Source organism: Rhinoderma darwinii, chromosome 7 (genome assembly GCF_050947455.1).
Source record: "Rhinoderma darwinii isolate aRhiDar2 chromosome 7, aRhiDar2.hap1, whole genome shotgun sequence".
Classification (NCBI taxonomy): domain Eukaryota; kingdom Metazoa; phylum Chordata; class Amphibia; order Anura; family Rhinodermatidae; genus Rhinoderma; species Rhinoderma darwinii.
This window is the reverse complement of record NC_134693.1, coordinates 144382287-144401684: the sequence shown is the minus strand read 5'-3', so window position 1 is coordinate 144401684 and position 19398 is coordinate 144382287. Positions and strand designations below refer to the sequence as shown.

Genomic DNA, 19398 nt, shown 5'->3' with positions numbered 1-19398 from the left:
ACCTACAAACACTGCGCGCTCCACTGCACTCTACACACACTACAACCTCCACTACACCCTCCACGAGCACACACTGCAAGCTCCATTGCACCCGACACACACTGCAAACTCCACGAGCACACACTGCAAACTCCACTGCACCCTCCACGAACACACTGCAAGCTCCACTGCACCCTACACACACGTCAAACTCCACTGCACCCTCCACGAGCACACACTGCAAGCTCCACTGCACCCTACACACACTACAACCTCCACGAGCACACACACTGCAAGCTCCATTGCACCCGACACACTGCGCGCTCCACTGCACCCTACACACATTGCAACCTCCACAAGCACACACACTGCAAGCTCCATTGCACCCGACACACACTGCAAACTGCACTGCACCCTACACACTGTAAACACCGCTGCACCCTCCACGAACACACACTGCAATCTCCACTGCGCCCTACACACACTGTAAACTCCACTGCACCACACACACTGCAAACGGCACTGCACCCTCCACGAGCACACACGGCAACTTCCACTGCACCCTCCATGAGCACACACTGCAACTTCCACTGCATCCTATACACTACACCCTCCACACACTTCAACTTCCACTGCACCCTACACACACACACACACACGGCAAACTCCACTGCACCCTACAAACTCCACTGCACCATACACACTGCAAGCTTCACTGCACCCTACACACTGCAAGCTTCACTGCATCCTACGCACGGCAAGCTCCGCTGCACCCTACACACACTGCACCCTACACACATAGCAACCTCCACTGTACCCTACACACACTGCGCGCTCCACTGCACCCTACACACATTGCAACCTCCACAAGCACACACACTGCAAGCTCCATTGCACCCGACACACACTGCAAACTGCACTGCACCCTACACACTGTAAACACTGCTGCACCCTCCACGAACACACACTGCAAGCTCCACTGCACCCTACACACTGCAATCTCCACTGCGCCCTACACACACTGTAAACTCCACTGCACCACACACACTGCAAGCTTCACTGCACCCTACACACTGCAAACGGCACTGCACCCTCCACGAGCACACACGGCAACTTCCACTGCACCCTCCATGAGCACACACTGCAACTTCCACTGCATCCTATACACTACACCCTCCACACACTGCAACTTCCTCTGCACCCTCCACACACTTCAACTTCCACTGCACCCTACACACACACACACGGCAAACTCCACTGCACCCTACAAACTCCACTGCACCCTACACACTGCAAGCTTCACTGCACCCTACTCACTGCAAGCTTCACTGCATCCTACGCACGGCAAGCTCCGCTGCACCCTACACACATAGCAACCTCCACTGTACCCTACACACACTGCAAGTTCCACTGCACCCTATACACACTGCAATCAGCGCACACATCATATACGTATACATTAGGGTAAATGTATGAAAAAAGTTTCATCTCCTGGTCTGACCTGGTGTAGACTGAAGTGTAAACGATGTTTATAAATCGGGCACACACTTACGACAAACCAGACCACACCACTAAACAGAAATCCCTCAGACACGAGGAAAACATCCTGTACCTTTCTCAACTCTGACTATCCCCTTAAAGTGACCACAATCGCTTTTACAAACGTTCCGCATTTAGTGTACAGCAATCACTTCCATATCACGCGTCCCAGACCTGACGTGAGTGCACAGCCGGAAGCAGCTAGAATGGAGAAATCCTTTAAGCCCCTCCCCCATACATAATGGACTGATGCCAACAAGATAATGAATAAAGCCGCCGGCATATATGGGTAAATATTTTTCACAATAAGAACACTAATTGCTAAAAGGCGATACACTGCAATGCTGCAATGATGGGAGTGACTGTCCCTGAGGAATATTGATCCAATTGAAAAACCTATGTCTTTTCTTGGAGCGTTTAATAAGTAATGAATAAGAGACTAAACAAGTTTCCAGACTGAACATTCATGATATTCGGTAGCAGTCGTATTTTCAGGTCGTATCACTGACCATTATAATTAGGTACATGGAAACCTTAAAGGACCAGGCGCACACACAACCTCTATCCCAGGATACACAGAGTGGTAGTGAATGATACGGCTCCCCGCACGGAGGTCACTGAGCCGTGTGTCCTCTCTCACCCACTACAATACATTCCACAGCTTCCAGCGATGATCTGCAGAAATAGGAAACACGGCTCATTAAGACCTCAGCAACAAGTGGAAATATGGCGCCGGCCGCAGCTCTCCAGGGCCTGCTCATTTATAAGAGTCTAATTTAATTCATTAAGTGAGCAGTTACAAGAGAAGAATGATTAATACTCCCAGGGCTCCTTGTAATGGGATCAGAGGCAGAAGAGCCCCGCACCTTCTTATAAAGAGGCAGACGGTGAGCTCATGCGTCCCGGCCCGTGCTGCCGCGGTCTCCACGCTCGTGCATTTAATGGATGTCCATGTTCAATAATCACTAAGATCAACGCAAGGTTTTTTTATTTTGTGGCGGTAAAAGCAACGCATTGCTCCCTGTTATCAGTCACTTCAGGTTGCAGAGACAGTGGGGCAGACAGTTGTAGACAGTGTAAACGAAGGGTCCTGTTACACGGCCCGACATGAGCCGTGTAAACGAGCGCCGATCAACGAGGAAGTTACTACGATCGCACGTCCCCATGCATTTCCATCACGTTGATATGATCGGCCGATGAACGAGCATTTGCCCGATAATTGGCCCGTGTAAAAGGAAGTCAGAAGATGCACCAAATTCTTCCCAGTGACGCCTGTTGTGATACATTTGGTGCCTCTACTTGGACTTTCTCCTTCTTTTACCACTTTTAATTTTGTATAATTTGTGGTCAAATTTTAAGCCGGATCTTTGGCGCATTCTATGCCCCGCCCCCTTTTCAGAACTTTTATATTGTAAGTGTCTAGAGAAGGGCAAGAAAATAAAATACGGCAAATTGCTCCAAAATGTGGCACATTTTTCGTCATTCTAGGTATAGGTGTATAAATGTGACATCATGACTGAGCAGAGTGATCTCACCGTACACTGCAATGTATGTAGATCCTATAGAGTGATGTCATCATGAATGCCAAGTCATCACTTTATAGGAGGGGGACAGTAAACAATACTCAGCAGCTCCAGAAATGTTTGTGACTATCTAATACATCTGAATGTGGCTTTCAGAAATCCAAGCACCTGCTGCAGCTATAACCTAATTCTCAGGTATGGAACTGATTTTTAGTCGCAGAAATTTCTGCAAAAAGTCTGTGAACATGCCCTTAAAATGTTATAAGCTGCAGTGACCATTGAAGCCACGGAGCGCTCATTACCTGTATATTATCCTTCTAGCAGCAGGTAGAGGAGACTCCGGGCCGGACACATCAACAAGGAGCCGTTACCAGCAGGTTCTGTGTGAGCGCCGGAGTCACATGAAGAAACGTCTCCGTCCTGGAAGATGAAGAGAAAGAAAACAATCAAAAGATCCTAAAATAACAATGTGACATTATCCTGATATCAACACACAGCTGTCAGAGATAATTCCATGTCTCTTTCTTTCTGTCAGGCTCATTTGTCTTTTGTCACTAAATGTTACAGGATGACTGGATGATGTGGAGTCTGCTAATAACTGGCGGCTGTCAAACTGCAAAATGTGACCAGGACTAGACGACAACTGCCGAACCCAACAGAACTGACGAGTGAATACAATCCTGACCTCTGATCATCATTATACAGCTCATATGTACTGATCCTGTACTAGGGTGCGGCCACGTTGCGTTTATGTGGCGTTTTTAAACTGCAGCGAGTCATTTTTCAATAGAAGTCAATGGTGAGATGTTGGTTCTGGACAGACGGCCGCTGTTATATTACAATGTGGTTTTTGTGCAGTTAACGGCATCTTCATAATGTCCGACCGCATGCAGTTAAAGAGGCTCTGTCACCACATTATAAGTGGCCTATATTGTACATGATGTGATCGGCGCTGTAATGTAGAGAACAGTGGTCCTAGTAATAAAGAGGCTGTCACCACATTATAAGTGGCCTATATTGTACATGATGTGATCGGCGCTGTAATGTAGATAACAGTGGTCCTAGTAATAAAGAGGCTCTGTCACCACATTATAAGTTCCCTATATTGTACATGATGTGATCGACTCTGTAATGTAGATAACAGTGGTCCTAGTAATAAAGAGGCTCTGTCACCACATTATAAGTGGCCTATATTGTACATGATGTGATCGGCGCTGTAATGTAGATAACAGTGGTCCTAGTAATAAAGAGGCTCTGTCACCACATTATAAGTGGCCTATATTGTACATGATGTGATCGGCGCTGTAATGTAGATAACAGTGGTCCTAGTAATAAAGAGGCTCTGTCACCACATTATAAGTGGCCTATACTGTACATGATGTGATCGGAGCTGTAATGTAGATAACAGTGGTCCTAGTAATAAAGAGGCTCTGTCACCACATTATAAGTGGCCTATATTGTACATGATGTGATCGGCGCTGTAATGTAGATAACAGTGGTCCTAGTAATAAAGAGGCTCTGTCACCACATTATAAGTGGCCTATATTGTACATGATGTGATCGGCGCTGTAATGTAGATAACAGTGGTCCTAGTAATAAAGAGGCTCTGTCACCACATTATAAGTGGCCTATACTGTACATGATGTGATCGGCGCTGTAATGTAGATTACAGCCGTTTTTTATTTAGAATAATGATAATTTCTGACGGAGTTATGACCTATATTAGCTTTATGCTAATGAGTTTCGCAATGGACAACTGGGCGTGTTTTACTTCATGGCCAAGTGGGCATTGTGGAGAGAAGTGTATGACGCTGACCAATCAGTGACCAATCAGCGTCATACACTTCTCCCCATTCATTTATACAGCACATAGCGATATAGCTATATCACTGTGTGCAGCCATATAAACACATTATAACATTACTGCAGTGTCCTGATAATGAATATACATCACCTCCAGCCAGGACGGGATGTGTATTTAGAATCCTGACCACTTCTCTGTTATTTACCGCATAGCAGGGGTAGTCTCGCGAGATTACGCTGTAAACTGTCATTCACAGCGACATCTCGCTGTGCTGTGCTGTAAATCACAGAGAAATGCTACAGAAGTGTCAGGGTTCTGAATACACATCCCGTCCTGGCTGGAGGTAATGTATATTCATTGTCAAGACACTGCAGTAATGTTATAGTGTGATTATGTGGCTTCACATATCGATATAACTATATCGCTATGTGCAGTGTAAATGAAGGGAGAGAAGTGTATGATGCTGATTGGTCAGCGTCATAACTGTGGTTTTCACACACCCATTGACTTCAATGGGCGACTAGGTGCGTGAAAACGCACCAATATAAGACATGTAGTTGAGTTTTACACAACGGAAACTCGCTCCGTGAAAAATCATGCATGTGTGAATGGGTCTGTGTGCTGTGCGTTGTTTCAATGCGGAGCCCACGGACAAGAATAACGCTCGTGTGAATGAGTCCTCATTAGTAAAGCTGCCCCAGTGTCTCCACTAATCCCAGTCTGATAATGATTCGAGCAATAACTTGTAGGAGTAACGCAGAGAACCAGTCACTTAGAGCAGCCGCTCCATCCTCGGCAGCTTCGTGTATGTGGAGTTTACGCCATTAATCACAGGTCACCAACTCTGGAGATTGTTTTCAGCCAATTCTGGACAGGAAATGAGATTAAGGTTAGGAAGCAACGAAACCACGAGAGCAGACGGAAAACCCTTCATGTGGTTCAGTGCAGAATTGTGCAACCTTTCTGAGAAATGCTCCGATGAGAGTGCTGAGAAACGCTCCGATGAGAGTGCAGAGAAACGCTCCGATGAGAGTCCTGAGAAACGCTCCGATGAGAGTGCTGAGAAACGCTCCGATGAGAGTGCTGAGAAACGCTCCGATGAGAGTCCTGAGAAACGCTCCGATGAGAGTCCTGAGAAACGCTCCGATGAGAGTCCTGACAAAACAAGGACATGCTGTGAATCACTGCATCATTAGGGTTCACTATTCTGGAGTCTGGGAGACACACTCTGCAGGAGTTATGATGGAGCCGTCCTTAAGAAATGTTTTAACTAGAATTTCGTGTCATTTCTTATTTTTCTTCCATTTTCCCATAGTACTTGACCCTTTGTGATATCTCATAAAACAAAAGCACCACTCCTGCAGGTTCTAGATTCAGTGTCATGTTCGTGTGCTGTTCTATATCCAGTGTCATGTTCTAGACCCATCGTGTCCTGTTCTAAATCCAGTGTCATGTTTTAGATCTAGTGTCATATTCTAGACCCACGGTGTGATGTTCTAGATCCAGTTTCACGTTCTAGACCCATTGCGTCACGTTCTAGACCCATCGTGTCATGTTCCAGATCCAGTGTCAGCTTTTAGATCTAGTGTCATATTCTAGACCCATCGTGTCCTGTTCTATATCCAGTGTCATGTTCTATATCCAGTGTCATGTTCTAGACCCATCGTGTCATGTTCCAGATACAGTGTCATGTTTTAGACCCATGGTGTGATGTTCTAGATCCAATGTTGTGTACAGGACACACTTCTCGCGCTCAGTTTCATTGTGTTGCAGAGATTTTTATCTTCTAGGACATCATTAGAAACGTATAAACATAAATCTGTCCCACGGCGTCCATTGTCTACATCCCCGGCTGACCTCCAGTTTTATAGGATTACCCCAATAAAGAGCCGTAAGCATCTGTAACCTAATATAAAACCATCCAGCAGTGAAGGGGTTAGGAACTTCCCGTCTTATAGACATGGGTCTAATTGCGTTCCTGTGTTTTTCGGGATTCTGTATGGAATAATTTTGTGGGAAACCACTTAGTATAAAACATCTATTCAGTGCTGGAAGCCAACCCAACTCATTGCCATTGTACCCCAGCATGGGGGATTAGCAGCAGCCAATGAGATCATGACGCTCTATTCTGCTGGCGCTCGTGGGAGCACAACTTTGTAACCCCCCCTATTATCTATCGCCCATTCATACAGGTTCCTGGCTCCGTCAGTGCCTCCTCCACACAGGGGTCTGGGGTGGGCACCATATTTCTGATTGTCCTCCCCCTACAAAAATGTATTGATGTCTGATAGGAGGACGTTCTCTGCAGGGTTTGCTGGATCTCAATGGACAAACATGAAAACCATCAGCCATTCATGGGATGAGAATTGTGGGAGGGATCGGCGGACTCTACGGAGTCATCAGAAAGTGAATAAATCTGTGCACAACCTGATAATACGGAGGTAATGACGCGTCCGTGAGATCATAAAGAGAGGCGACTGCATGAGGAGGGGCAGCGTAAAATCATGCCATATGTCGATGGGTTAATTGAAGACTTCCGGCAGTTTTCTTGGAGACTGTAAAAAATCTTTAACTCAACCGCTGCTGGAGAAAACAAAAAATATCACGTGTGATGTAGCGGTGACGTCAGTACATGGGATATATCCACTGACGACCCTTTTAAAGGGCCAGTGTAAAACCTTCCAAAAATAAAGCTTTCTTATTGTATAATAAAAGGTTCTGAAACTTTCGAATGGACTTTGTATTCCAATTCCTCCCCATTTTCAGGACAATTGCTTGCTGTCAGTGAATGGGAACATTTATTAGTTACATCCAAAAGCATATAAACGTGTCCAGACCTAGTCCTGCTCACACAGCTGAGGATCGCAATGTCTCTGCGTATAAAATTGTGTAGATAAACTCAGCAGTAACTCTATCCTCCCACAATTCCAGACGCTGCAGGACCCTTTATATGAGAAGGGTCTATAACGGTCCAACCAGAGTTCCCTGATTCAAGAAGAAAATGCTGGAAAGGCAGTGGGAGAGAGGACAAGTGTACCAGATCTATAGGTCATGCAGGGTTTATCGAAAGCTGGGTTACACTGTTATGCCGTCTATTAGTGGTTATAATCCAGCATTCCTAACCTGATCTGAGGGGCGGATATATTCAGGTTATACTTTATCTTTATAAGGGTCATGGCTTCATTTTTCTGATACAGAATCCAGATCCCCTGCATAGATATTGCATTTGATCATTTCATTCCTACTTTCTGCAGCCACCACTAGGGGGAGCTATAGAGCTTTCTGTATACTGTGTGACCACATGATAATAAACGCTGGAGAAATCCACATAACAAATTTCTCCACACATCTCCGTGACATGTCAGGACACAGAATACCCCGGGGTGACTGTCATGAACTTGAGATTTGCACCCCCTATTTCATGATGGAGATCGTAATACTATTGGGGAGGGGGGTGGAGGTCACAGGATGATAACAGGGTCAGCTCGGGTGTGATGCCTGGAACCCGGATGTGCGACCAGGCAGCACTGATTATTCTCTGCGGGGGGTCATGTAGTCCACACAATAGTCCCTGTAAACTGATGGTGAAGAGAGAAGATATTAAGAGAATTTACCCAGGAAAGATGAATCCTCTGCCATCAAACGGTTATCAATTCTGATCAGCTTTGCTTACTTATATCGGTGTCTGGGAAAGCTGGATGACAACCTATATGGCCGCCACGGCAGCTCCCACAGGGGCTTTCCTAGAGGCCTAAATCCCCAATATGCTCAATGATACCGGGATTCATTCTCTCACCATCATGTTGCTGCAGATTAGCCATTCAGCACTATGGGAAAGCTGGGTGACCATCTAGAAGCTGTAATATTGGCTGCATTGACTGCCATCACATATAACTAAGAAACTTTTAACAGCTTGACAATTAAGTCTTTCTATTGGCTGTGGCTAGTCTGGTCTTGGTGGTGGTCGCGGCCGCTGCTTCCCTCGGACAGGACCAGTGTAATCACATAGGACATTCCCTTCCCTCTGGATCCCGCTTCCCTTGGTAGATGATTTATTCTGCACCCGGCTGTCTAGACCACATCTTATCATGTACCTCTTATCTTCCCCATTCACAGTCTTCTTCCCTCTCATCCCTGACACATTCATCATCCTCCTCCGCCTGCCTCTATTATACTCCACTCCCCGTATCTCTCCTCATTATTATCCCCTTGTTCTCCTGCTTCTTCCCGGCTCCAGCATTTACCGCCCTCCTCCTGGGTTCCTCATTTGCTTCCACCAGCTAACTTTTTCTGCACAGTAAATATCACCCCCTATTACAGATAAAACCCTGTTCTCCTCTATAGGATGAAGTCATTGACTGCCCCGTTATATAATGACCCCCCTTCTCCTCTGTGATGAGGTCATCGATTGCCCCGTTATATTATGACCCCCCTTCTCCTCTATGAGGTCATTGACTTCCTCGTTATATAATGACCCCCCTTCTCTTCTATGAGGTCATCGATTGCTCCATGCGGGAGGGGTATACGCGGTACAAGGAGCCTGACGCCGCCATCACCCTCCTCTCCGGTGCTACCTGCCTGGAGATAAACACAATCCACCTGTGCCGATTCCTCGTCTCATCTTGAGGTCTTTTATCAGCTTGTCCTGGTTGCATCTTCCATCTCCCCTCGACACCCCCACCCCGTCTTTCTTCTCTCTGTGATACATATTGATGCAGGACACATCAAACAGACTCCTGCAGCATCTGATCTGGTGGAAAGTCTCTTTCATTTACTGTGTCTAATTCAGGTCATATTGACTGAAGCGAATCCGACTCTGCGCGCGGTGACATTACGTGTGCCCTACTTTCTGCGAGTGACACCCGCTGTGCGACCGGCTCCGCTCACTGATTTTATTCAAGAGTTTCCGTGTCCTGTCCCTTATGTGATGGATGACGCACAAGTTACGTACGAGACAGGTCGTTGATCGGCGCTCGTTTGCGCCCGTCACAAGGAGCTGTGTATGGGGAGGAGCGCTTGTTACTCCGATCGCTCGTCCCTATACATTTATATCATGTCGGCCTCCCTGTTTCTTGTGTACGGTTTACACAGGCAGATGTGCTGCCGACAACAATAAGGGGATGTTCACACGCAGTGGTTTCAGACGTAATTCGGGTGTTTTGCGCCTCGAATTACGCCTGAAAAAACTTCACCATTACGCCTCCAAACATCTGCCCACTGCTTGCAATGGGTTTTACAATGTTCTGTTCCCATGAGGTGTCATTTTACGCGTCACTGTCAAAATACGGCGCGTAAAAAGACGCCCGCGAAAAAGAGGTGCATGTGACTTCTTGGGACGATTTTGGAGGCGTTTTTCATTCACTCCATTGTAAAACAGCTCCAATATCGTCCGTAAAATGCCGCGAAAAACGCGAGTTGTTACAAAAACCATCTGAAAATCAGGAGCTGTTTTCGCTTGAAAACAGCTCCAGATTTTCAGACGTATTTTGCGAAGCGTGTGAACAGAGCCTAAGAGTTTTGGCATTTAAAATGATACGATCACTCGATGAAGGAGTGTTTTCTCGTTCATCGGCTGATCGTTGCCCTGTGTACAGGCCAGTGATCGGGAACCAGGGCCATGTGAACACTTATTGGCCCGATAATTGGTCGGTGTAAAAGGGCCCTAACTTTTCCCAACACTGAACTTATTCCCATCTTCTCCCTGTCCTGTCACTCTCATCCTCTCCCTGTCCTGTCACTCTCATCCTCTCCCTGTCCTGTCACTCTCATCCTCTCCCTGTCCTGTCACTCTCATCCTCTCCCTGTCCTGTCACTCTCATCCTCTCCCTGTCCTGTCACTCTCATCCTCTCCCTGTCCTGTCACTCTCATCCTCTCCCTGACCTGTCACTCTCATCCTCTCCCTGTCCTGTCACTCTCTCCCTGACCTGTCACTCTCATCCTCTCCCTGTCCTGTCACTCTCATCCTCTCCCTGTCCTGTCACTGTCATCCTCTCCCTGACCTGTCACTCTCATCCTCTCCCTGACCTGTCACTCTCATCCTCTCCCCTGTCCTGTCACTCTCATCCTCTCCCCTGTCCTGTCACTCTCATCCTCTCCCCTGTCCTGTCACTCTCATCCTCTCCCTGTCCTGTCACTCTCATCCTCTCCCTGTCCTGTCACTCTCATCCTCTCCCCTGTCCTGTCACTCTCATCCTCTCCCCTGTCCTGTCACTCTCATCCTCTCCCTGTCCTGTCACTCTCTCCCTGACCTGTCACTCTCATCCTCTCCCTGTCCTGTCACTCTCATCCTCTCCCCTGTCCTGTCACTCTCATCCTCTCCCTGACCTGTCACTCTCATCCTCTCCCTGACCTGTCACTCTCATCCTCTCCCTGTCCTGTCACTCTCATCCTCTCCCTGTCCTGTCACTCTCATCCTCTCCCCTGTCCTGTCACTCTCATCCTCTCCCCTGTCCTGTCACTCTCATCCTCTCCCTGTCCTGTCACTCTCATCCTCTCCCTGTCCTGTCACTCTCATCCTCTCCCTGTCCTGTCACTCTCATCCTCTCCCTGTCCTGTCACTGTCATCCTCTCCCCTGTCCTGTCACTCTCATCCTCTCCCTGTCCTGTCACTCTCATCCTCTCCCTGTCCTGTCACTGTCATCCTCTCCCTGACCTGTCACTCTCATCCTCTCCCTGTCCTGTCACTCTCATCCTCTCCCTGTCCTGTCACTCTCATCCTCTCCCTGTCCTGTCACTCTCATCCTCTCCCTGTCCTGTCACTCTCATCCTCTCCCTGTCCTGTCACTCTCATCCTCTCCCTGACCTGTCACTCTCATCCTCTCCCTGTCCTGTCACTCTCTCCCTGACCTGTCACTCTCATCCTCTCCCTGTCCTGTCACTCTCATCCTCTCCCTGTCCTGTCACTCTCATCCTCTCCCTGTCCTGTCACTGTCATCCTCTCCCGGACCTGTCACTCTCATCCTCTCCCTGACCTGTCACTCTCATCCTCTCCCCTGTCCTGTCACTCTCATCCTCTCCCCTGTCCTGTCACTCTCATCCTCTCCCCTGTCCTGTCACTCTCATCCTCTCCCCTGTCCTGTCACTCTCATCCTCTCCCCTGTCCTGTCACTCTCATCCTCTCCCTGTCCTGTCACTCTCTCCCTGACCTGTCACTCTCATCCTCTCCCTGTCCTGTCACTCTCATCCTCTCCCCTGTCCTGTCACTCTCATCCTCTCCCTGACCTGTCACTCTCATCCTCTCCCTGACCTGTCACTCTCATCCTCTCCCTGTCCTGTCACTCTCATCCTCTCCCTGTCCTGTCACTCTCATCCTCTCCCCTGTCCTGTCACTCTCATCCTCTCCCCTGTCCTGTCTCTCTCATCCTCTCACTGTCCTGTCACTCTCATCCTCTCCCTGACCTGTCACTCTCATCCTCTCCCTGTCCTGTCACTCTCATCCTCTCCCCTGTCCTGTCACTCTCATCCTCTCCCCTGTCCTGTCACTCTCATCCTCTCACTGTCCTGTCACTCTCATCCTCTCCCCTGTCCTGTCACTCTCATCCTCTCCCCTGTCCTGTCACTCTCATCCTCTCCCCTGTCCTGTCACTCTCATCCTCTCCCCTGTCCTGTCACTCTCATCCTCTCACTGTCCTGTCACTCTCATCCTCTCCCCTGTCCTGTCACTCTCATCCTCTCCCTGTCCTGTCACTCTCATCCTCTCCCTGTCCTGTCACTCTCATCCTCTCCCTGTCCTGTCACTCTCATCCTCTCCCTGTCCTGTCACTGTCATCCTCTCCCCTGTCCTGTCACTCTCATCCTCTCCTGTCACTCTCATCCTCTCCCTGTCCTGTCACTGTCATCCTCTCCCTGACCTGTCACTCTCATCCTCTCCCTGTCCTGTCACTCTCATCCTCTCCCTGTCCTGTCACTCTCATCCTCTCCCTGTCCTGTCACTCTCATCCTCTCCCTGTCCTGTCACTCTCATCCTCTCCCTGTCCTGTCACTCTCATCCTCTCCCTGACCTGTCACTCTCATCCTCTCCCTGTCCTGTCACTCTCTCCCTGACCTGTCACTCTCATCCTCTCCCTGTCCTGTCACTCTCATCCTCTCCCTGTCCTGTCACTGTCATCCTCTCCCTGACCTGTCACTCTCATCCTCTCCCTGACCTGTCACTCTCATCCTCTCCCCTGTCCTGTCACTCTCATCCTCTCCCCTGTCCTGTCACTCTCATCCTCTCCCCTGTCCTGTCACTCTCATCCTCTCCCCTGTCCTGTCACTCTCATCCTCTCCCCTGTCCTGTCACTCTCATCCTCTCCCTGTCCTGTCACTCTCTCCCTGACCTGTCACTCTCATCCTCTCCCTGTCCTGTCACTCTCATCCTCTCCCCTGTCCTGTCACTCTCATCCTCTCCCTGACCTGTCACTCTCATCCTCTCCCTGACCTGTCACTCTCATCCTCTCCCTGTCCTGTCACTCTCATCCTCTCCCTGTCCTGTCACTCTCATCCTCTCCCTGTCCTGTCACTGTCATCCTCTCCCCTGTCCTGTCACTCTCATCCTCTCCTGTCACTCTCATCCTCTCCCTGTCCTGTCACTGTCATCCTCTCCCTGACCTGTCACTCTCATCCTCTCCCTGTCCTGTCACTCTCATCCTCTCCCTGTCCTGTCACTCTCATCCTCTCCCTGTCCTGTCACTCTCATCCTCTCCCTGTCCTGTCACTCTCATCCTCTCCCTGTCCTGTCACTCTCATCCTCTCCCTGACCTGTCACTCTCATCCTCTCCCTGTCCTGTCACTCTCTCCCTGACCTGTCACTCTCATCCTCTCCCTGTCCTGTCACTCTCATCCTCTCCCTGTCCTGTCACTGTCATCCTCTCCCTGACCTGTCACTCTCATCCTCTCCCTGACCTGTCACTCTCATCCTCTCCCCTGTCCTGTCACTCTCATCCTCTCCCCTGTCCTGTCACTCTCATCCTCTCCCCTGTCCTGTCACTCTCATCCTCTCCCCTGTCCTGTCACTCTCATCCTCTCCCCTGTCCTGTCACTCTCATCCTCTCCCTGTCCTGTCACTCTCTCCCTGACCTGTCACTCTCATCCTCTCCCTGTCCTGTCACTCTCATCCTCTCCCCTGTCCTGTCACTCTCATCCTCTCCCTGACCTGTCACTCTCATCCTCTCCCTGACCTGTCACTCTCATCCTCTCCCTGTCCTGTCACTCTCATCCTCTCCCTGCCCTGTCACTCTCATCCTCTCCCCTGTCCTGTCACTCTCATCCTCTCACTGTCCTGTCACTCTCATCCTCTCCCTGTCCTGTCACTCTCTCCCTGACCTGTCACTCTCATCCTCTCCCTGTCCTGTCACTCTCATCCTCTCCCCTGTCCTGTCACTCTCATCCTCTCCCTGACCTGTCACTCTCATCCTCTCCCTGACCTGTCACTCTCATCCTCTCCCTGACCTGTCACTCTCATCCTCTCCCCTGTCCTGTCACTCTCATCCTCTCCCCTGTCCTGTCACTCTCATCCTCTCACTGTCCTGTCACTCTCATCCTCTCCCTGTCCTGTCACTCTCTCCCTGACCTGTCACTCTCATCCTCTCCCTGTCCTGTCACTCTCATCCTCTCCCCTGTCCTGTCACTCTCATCCTCTCCCTGACCTGTCACTCTCATCCTCTCCCTGACCTGTCACTCTCATCCTCTCCCTGACCTGTCACTCTCATCCTCTCCCCTGTCCTGTCACTCTCATCCTCTCCCCTGTCCTGTCACTCTCATCCTCTCACTGTCCTGTCACTCTCATCCTCTCCCTGACCTGTCACTCTCATCCTCTCCCTGTCCTGTCACTCTCATCCTCTCCCCTGTCCTGTCACTCTCATCCTCTCCCCTGTCCTGTCACTCTCATCCTCTCACTGTCCTGTCACTCTCATCCTCTCCCCTGTCCTGTCACTCTCATCCTCTCACTGTCCTGCCACTCTTATCTTTTGATCACTCTCATCCTCTCCATCTTGTCACTTGATTAAAATACGGAGCTTTTCAAGGGAAAACAGCCCCTGATTTTCAGCCGTTTTTTTTTTGTGCATTAGGCCTTTTTACGGCCGTTTTTTAAGCTGTTTTTCTATTGATCCAATGAAAAACGGCTCGAAAAACGGCTCAAGAAGTGACGTGCGTAAAAATTACCCTGTGGAAACGGAACGCCGTTTTTCCAAATTGAAATCAATGGGCAGATGTCTTAAGGCGTGCACACATCAGTATTCTGGTCAGTATTTTGCCTCAGTATTTGGAAGCCAAAATCAGAAATGGGTCGAAAACACGGAAGAGGTGCAAATGTTTCCATTACAGGTTTTCGCTGTTTATTTTCCACTCCTGGTTTTGGCTTCCAAATACTGAAGCAAAATACTGACCAGAATTCTGAGGTGTGCACGAGGCCTTCTTTCTGTTTCCCAGCTCTCCTTGGATACTGAAAGGTAAATCTGTCAAGTCCCTGTAGGAAAGCTGGGTGACAGCCCCTGTAGATGTATCAGCTCATTAATCTCCCCCCACAGAGAACATATTGTTATGAAGGGACTGCAGGTAACACAAACTCACACAGAACATCCCGATCTGAACATGTCCGGCCTGCAATTCTCATCATAACGACCCGTGTCCATCCGCCCACACCCGGCTCCATTGTAACGCACTGTACCTTATGTGTCCCCGTGACCGAGCGCTACACGATGTGACACATGAGGAGCGGGCTCTGGATCATTCTCTACACTCTGCGCTACCATCGCCGCGGCGTCCACGCTCGCCCCCTCTGCTGCTCCTCGCAGTCTCTCTATACTCTCATATAATGCACCTTGCTCCGCTCCCACATTTTCCCACGCTCCCCCTGTACCTGCAGTTATTAGACCTGACCCTACATCACAGACCTCATAAGGATATTCCCAGAATGCTCTGCTCTAGCTACTTATCCTGTCAACAGCTACTTGTTATTAAGAGGAACAGATGAGGTTTATGAATCTCAGTATTAAGAGACGCGACTGGAGTGTCGCGGGAACTGACTTGGTCCTATCTAGCTAACCCTTTTCTGCTATAATGGTCGTTGTATGCAATACTGGGACACGCATCAATATCCTTTCATGGGTTCCGTCGGACCTTTCCCTCAGGGGAACCCATGAACGGAATCCTAACTGAAACCATAGGTTTCCATTTGCATCACCATTGATTTTAATGGTGACGGATCCGATGCACATGGTATCCATTTCTCACCGTTATGGAAGGGTCCATTGTTTTGACGGAATGAATAGCGCAGTCGACTACGGTGTTGATTCCATCAAAATGACGAAAACCTTGGTGACAAACGTAAACCATTTGCACCGGATCCGTCACCATTGAAATCAATGGTGATGCAAATGGAAACCTATGGTTTCAATTTGGATTCCGTTCATGGGTTCCCCTGAGGGAAAGGTCCGACGGAACGCCTGAACTGGAGACCTGACGCAGATGTGAATGAAGCCTTAGCCAGAGTCTCCTGGACAGCTGTGGTGGACCTGTGGACTATTGATTGTAAATGGCTGTCTCTTCTGCAGGTGACATGCTTAGTCAGCGCCAGGTTCCTCTAGGGTTAATAGATCATGGTGGTGGGCCCCCTAACATGAAAAGGGTTTGTCCAAACTGGTGTACCCCTTGAAGTTGTTAGGCCCTGTTCACACGGCAGAATATTTGCAACGGATTCTGCCCCCCCATTCATTTAAATGGGTGTCGAGCGCTCCTTTTCAGCTAGCGGTCATGACAAGCGTCCTGCCCGATCTTCGGGACGGATTACGCCCAGACCTCCCATTGAAGTGAATGGGAGTAGGAATCTTGATGCTGATGATTCTGCGGCGGATTTTGCAGCGGGACCTGCCCAGCAAAATCCGCCGTGTGAACAGAGCCAAACATATTCATAGGAAACCATGCAACTCAGATCCCTATTGTCCAAATGACCCTGTTATCGGTTCACGTCCCCCGCAGGAGGATGGTCCATTGTAGTTCAGGGGGTGACTGCTCGATGCTCCCTCCCTAGGACATCACAGAACCAACGGCAGTTCACAGGATGTCAGAGCCCGAGTCCTGTAGCGCAGGTGAGGACACACGTGCCCTCTGATATCTACCGATCTAAAACGTAGACAAAATATAGACGTGAGGAACGCAGAACGTACACGGCACAATCGCCTGATCTCTACAGGGAAAACATCGCATGAGACATAACAGCCGTCAGTAGGGAAGGGGGGTACTGAGAATTTTTTCCTAAAAGATGCCCCCAGTAAATAGAAGACACCCAGACGTCCTATTCAGCTTTTTATTATTAATATAAGTCTGTTTCCGGGAAAGTTGGGTGATGAGCAATATGGTCGCAAGAACAGGCCCCATAGGTTTGTCCTGAATGTCAGATCGGCTGCTCTCATATCGCTGCATAGAAAGGATGATTTACTATTGAGGGGTCTGGAGAAGTGATGACGGCAATATTGGACTGTGTATTCCACCTACTTCTACCCACCAGTGTGTGGCACAGGGTAATAGCAGATCTCCGATCCCCAGGGGGTGTTTCCATAAAACGTTCCCCCTCTCCTTTCATCGCCGTCCTCAGCCTCGGACACAATGATGATTAATTAAAACAGATTGTCAGCTGATTGATTGAGGAATTCCATGTTTCACTTGACAGACCAAAAACAAATCCATGTCCGCCCTCCACGTCCCCGGACAAAGCTTCATTCACAGGACTCCAAACAAGCTCATCAGGACCCCCGGGAGGAATGTGCTCCAAGGGAAGTCCGGGAATGGCGCGGCCTCTCAGGGACAGGAAAGACTCCCGGACCTCTGCTGGGCACAGAGAACAGCGCTGGACCCGTGTATGGCAGAGACGTGGGGGCCACTATAGACCATGAGCCTCCGATGTCTGCAGCGTGAGGACATGTAGTTCCCTCATTTACACAAAATGTGCTCATGGCCGTCTGCGCTGACAGTACGGGGTCCCAGCACCCACGTTTCTGGGTCGGGGGACAGGGGACTGTAAGTTGGCACCAAGTGACAGCTGGATCTGGGTCATGGCATTGGTGGCGATGAGGATGAGGAGTTCTGCCATGGAAAAAGAAAAAAAGATTTCATGGTCCCGGTTATAATTACAGTAATGAGCCGACGGCTGGAGAAGTAGACCGAAACCTGTACTACAACCCCCAGCAGACCACCCAGGGTGGGAGTTTTAGTTTGGCCTTGAGTTCAGGACTAAGAGTCTGGGACGGCTGCCGGACACAAGGACTGATAATTCCCGGACACAGCACGAGACCACCACAACATCCCCTCTCAGGATAGAACAAGCCCCCAACCAAGAACTGTGTCATTCTATTGTGACATGTCTCCATTATACCTGGGAAAGCTGGGTGACAGTAGATACGCCCCCATTACAGGTTGGCACCCAGCTCGCCCAAACACCTGAAACTGTTCATTTAGGTCTTGTCCACAGAATGAAGCTTTTCCTTTATAATATTCTTTTCTTTAAGATCCTTCAAATGTCTGAACCTCACAACACGCGGCCAGATGGGAGAAGGCAGGACCTGTGTGTAAAGTAACCAGGCAGATTGGTCATTCAGGGCTCTGGGAAAGCTGGGTGACAGCCCCGATGGGAGGTAGAATAACAGACTGCTTATATTAAATAGAGAAAAAAAGCTGTAAAGCAATCAGGACCCTGAAGATGGAGCACGGTGTCTGAGGGTCGCACCGCTGGGGGTTTGGTTTCGGCTGCACTCACATTGGCGGTTGTTGCGCTTTTCCTGCCCGCCGCGCGTGACTGCGACATCCAGAGGATGAAACGTTCTGCTCCAAAACTGAACACCATCCCTGAACCAGCAGAACAGAGCAGTCTCTTCTGTATATTACACGGTGCAGTCTCTTCTTTATATTACACGGTGCAGTCTCTTCTCCTGTATATTAGACGGTGCAGTCTCTTCTCCTGCATATTAGACGGTGCAGTCTCTTCTCCTGTATATTAGACGGTGCAGTCTCTTCTCCTGTAGATTAGACGGTGCAGTCTCTTCTCCTGTAGATTAGACGGTGCAGTCTCTTCTCCTGTATATTAGACGGTGCAGTCTCTTCTCCTGCATATTAGACGGTGCAGTCTCTTCTCCTGTATATTAGACGGTGCAGTCTCTTCTCCTGTATATTAGACGGTGCAGTCTCTTCTCCTGTAGATTAGACAGTGCAGTCTCTTCTCCTGTATATTAGACGGTGCAGTCTCTTCTCCTGTAGATTAGACGGTGCAGTCTCTTCTCCTGTAGATTAGACGGTGCAGTCTCTTCTCCTGTATATTAGACGGTGCAGTCTCTTCTCCTGTAGATTAGACGGTGCAGTCTCTTCTCCTGTAGATTAGACGGTGCAGTCTCTTCTCCTGTAGATTAGACGGTGCAGTCTCTTCTCCTGTAGATTAGACGGTGCAGTCTCTTCTCCTGTAGATTAGACGGTGCAGTCTCTTCTCCTGTAGATTAGACGGTGCAGTCTCTTCTCCTGTATATTAGACGGTGCAGTCTCTTCTCCTGTAGATTAGACGGTGCAGTCTCTTCTCCTGTATATTA

General features: G+C 49.1%; 1 long non-coding RNA gene across 1 annotated transcript in view; it reads right to left on the bottom strand.

Moving 5' to 3' along the window:
• Positions 1 to 1975: 1975 nt before the first annotated feature.
• Positions 1976 to 19398, bottom strand: part of LOC142657435 (uncharacterized) — a 50111-nt gene continuing 32688 nt past the window's right edge. The window contains exons 5-6 of the long non-coding RNA XR_012849930.1: positions 3344 to 3461; positions 1976 to 2193 (exon numbers count right to left, since the gene is read on the bottom strand). This is a non-coding gene — a long non-coding RNA (uncharacterized LOC142657435). The remainder of the gene's footprint in view (positions 2194 to 3343; positions 3462 to 19398) is intronic.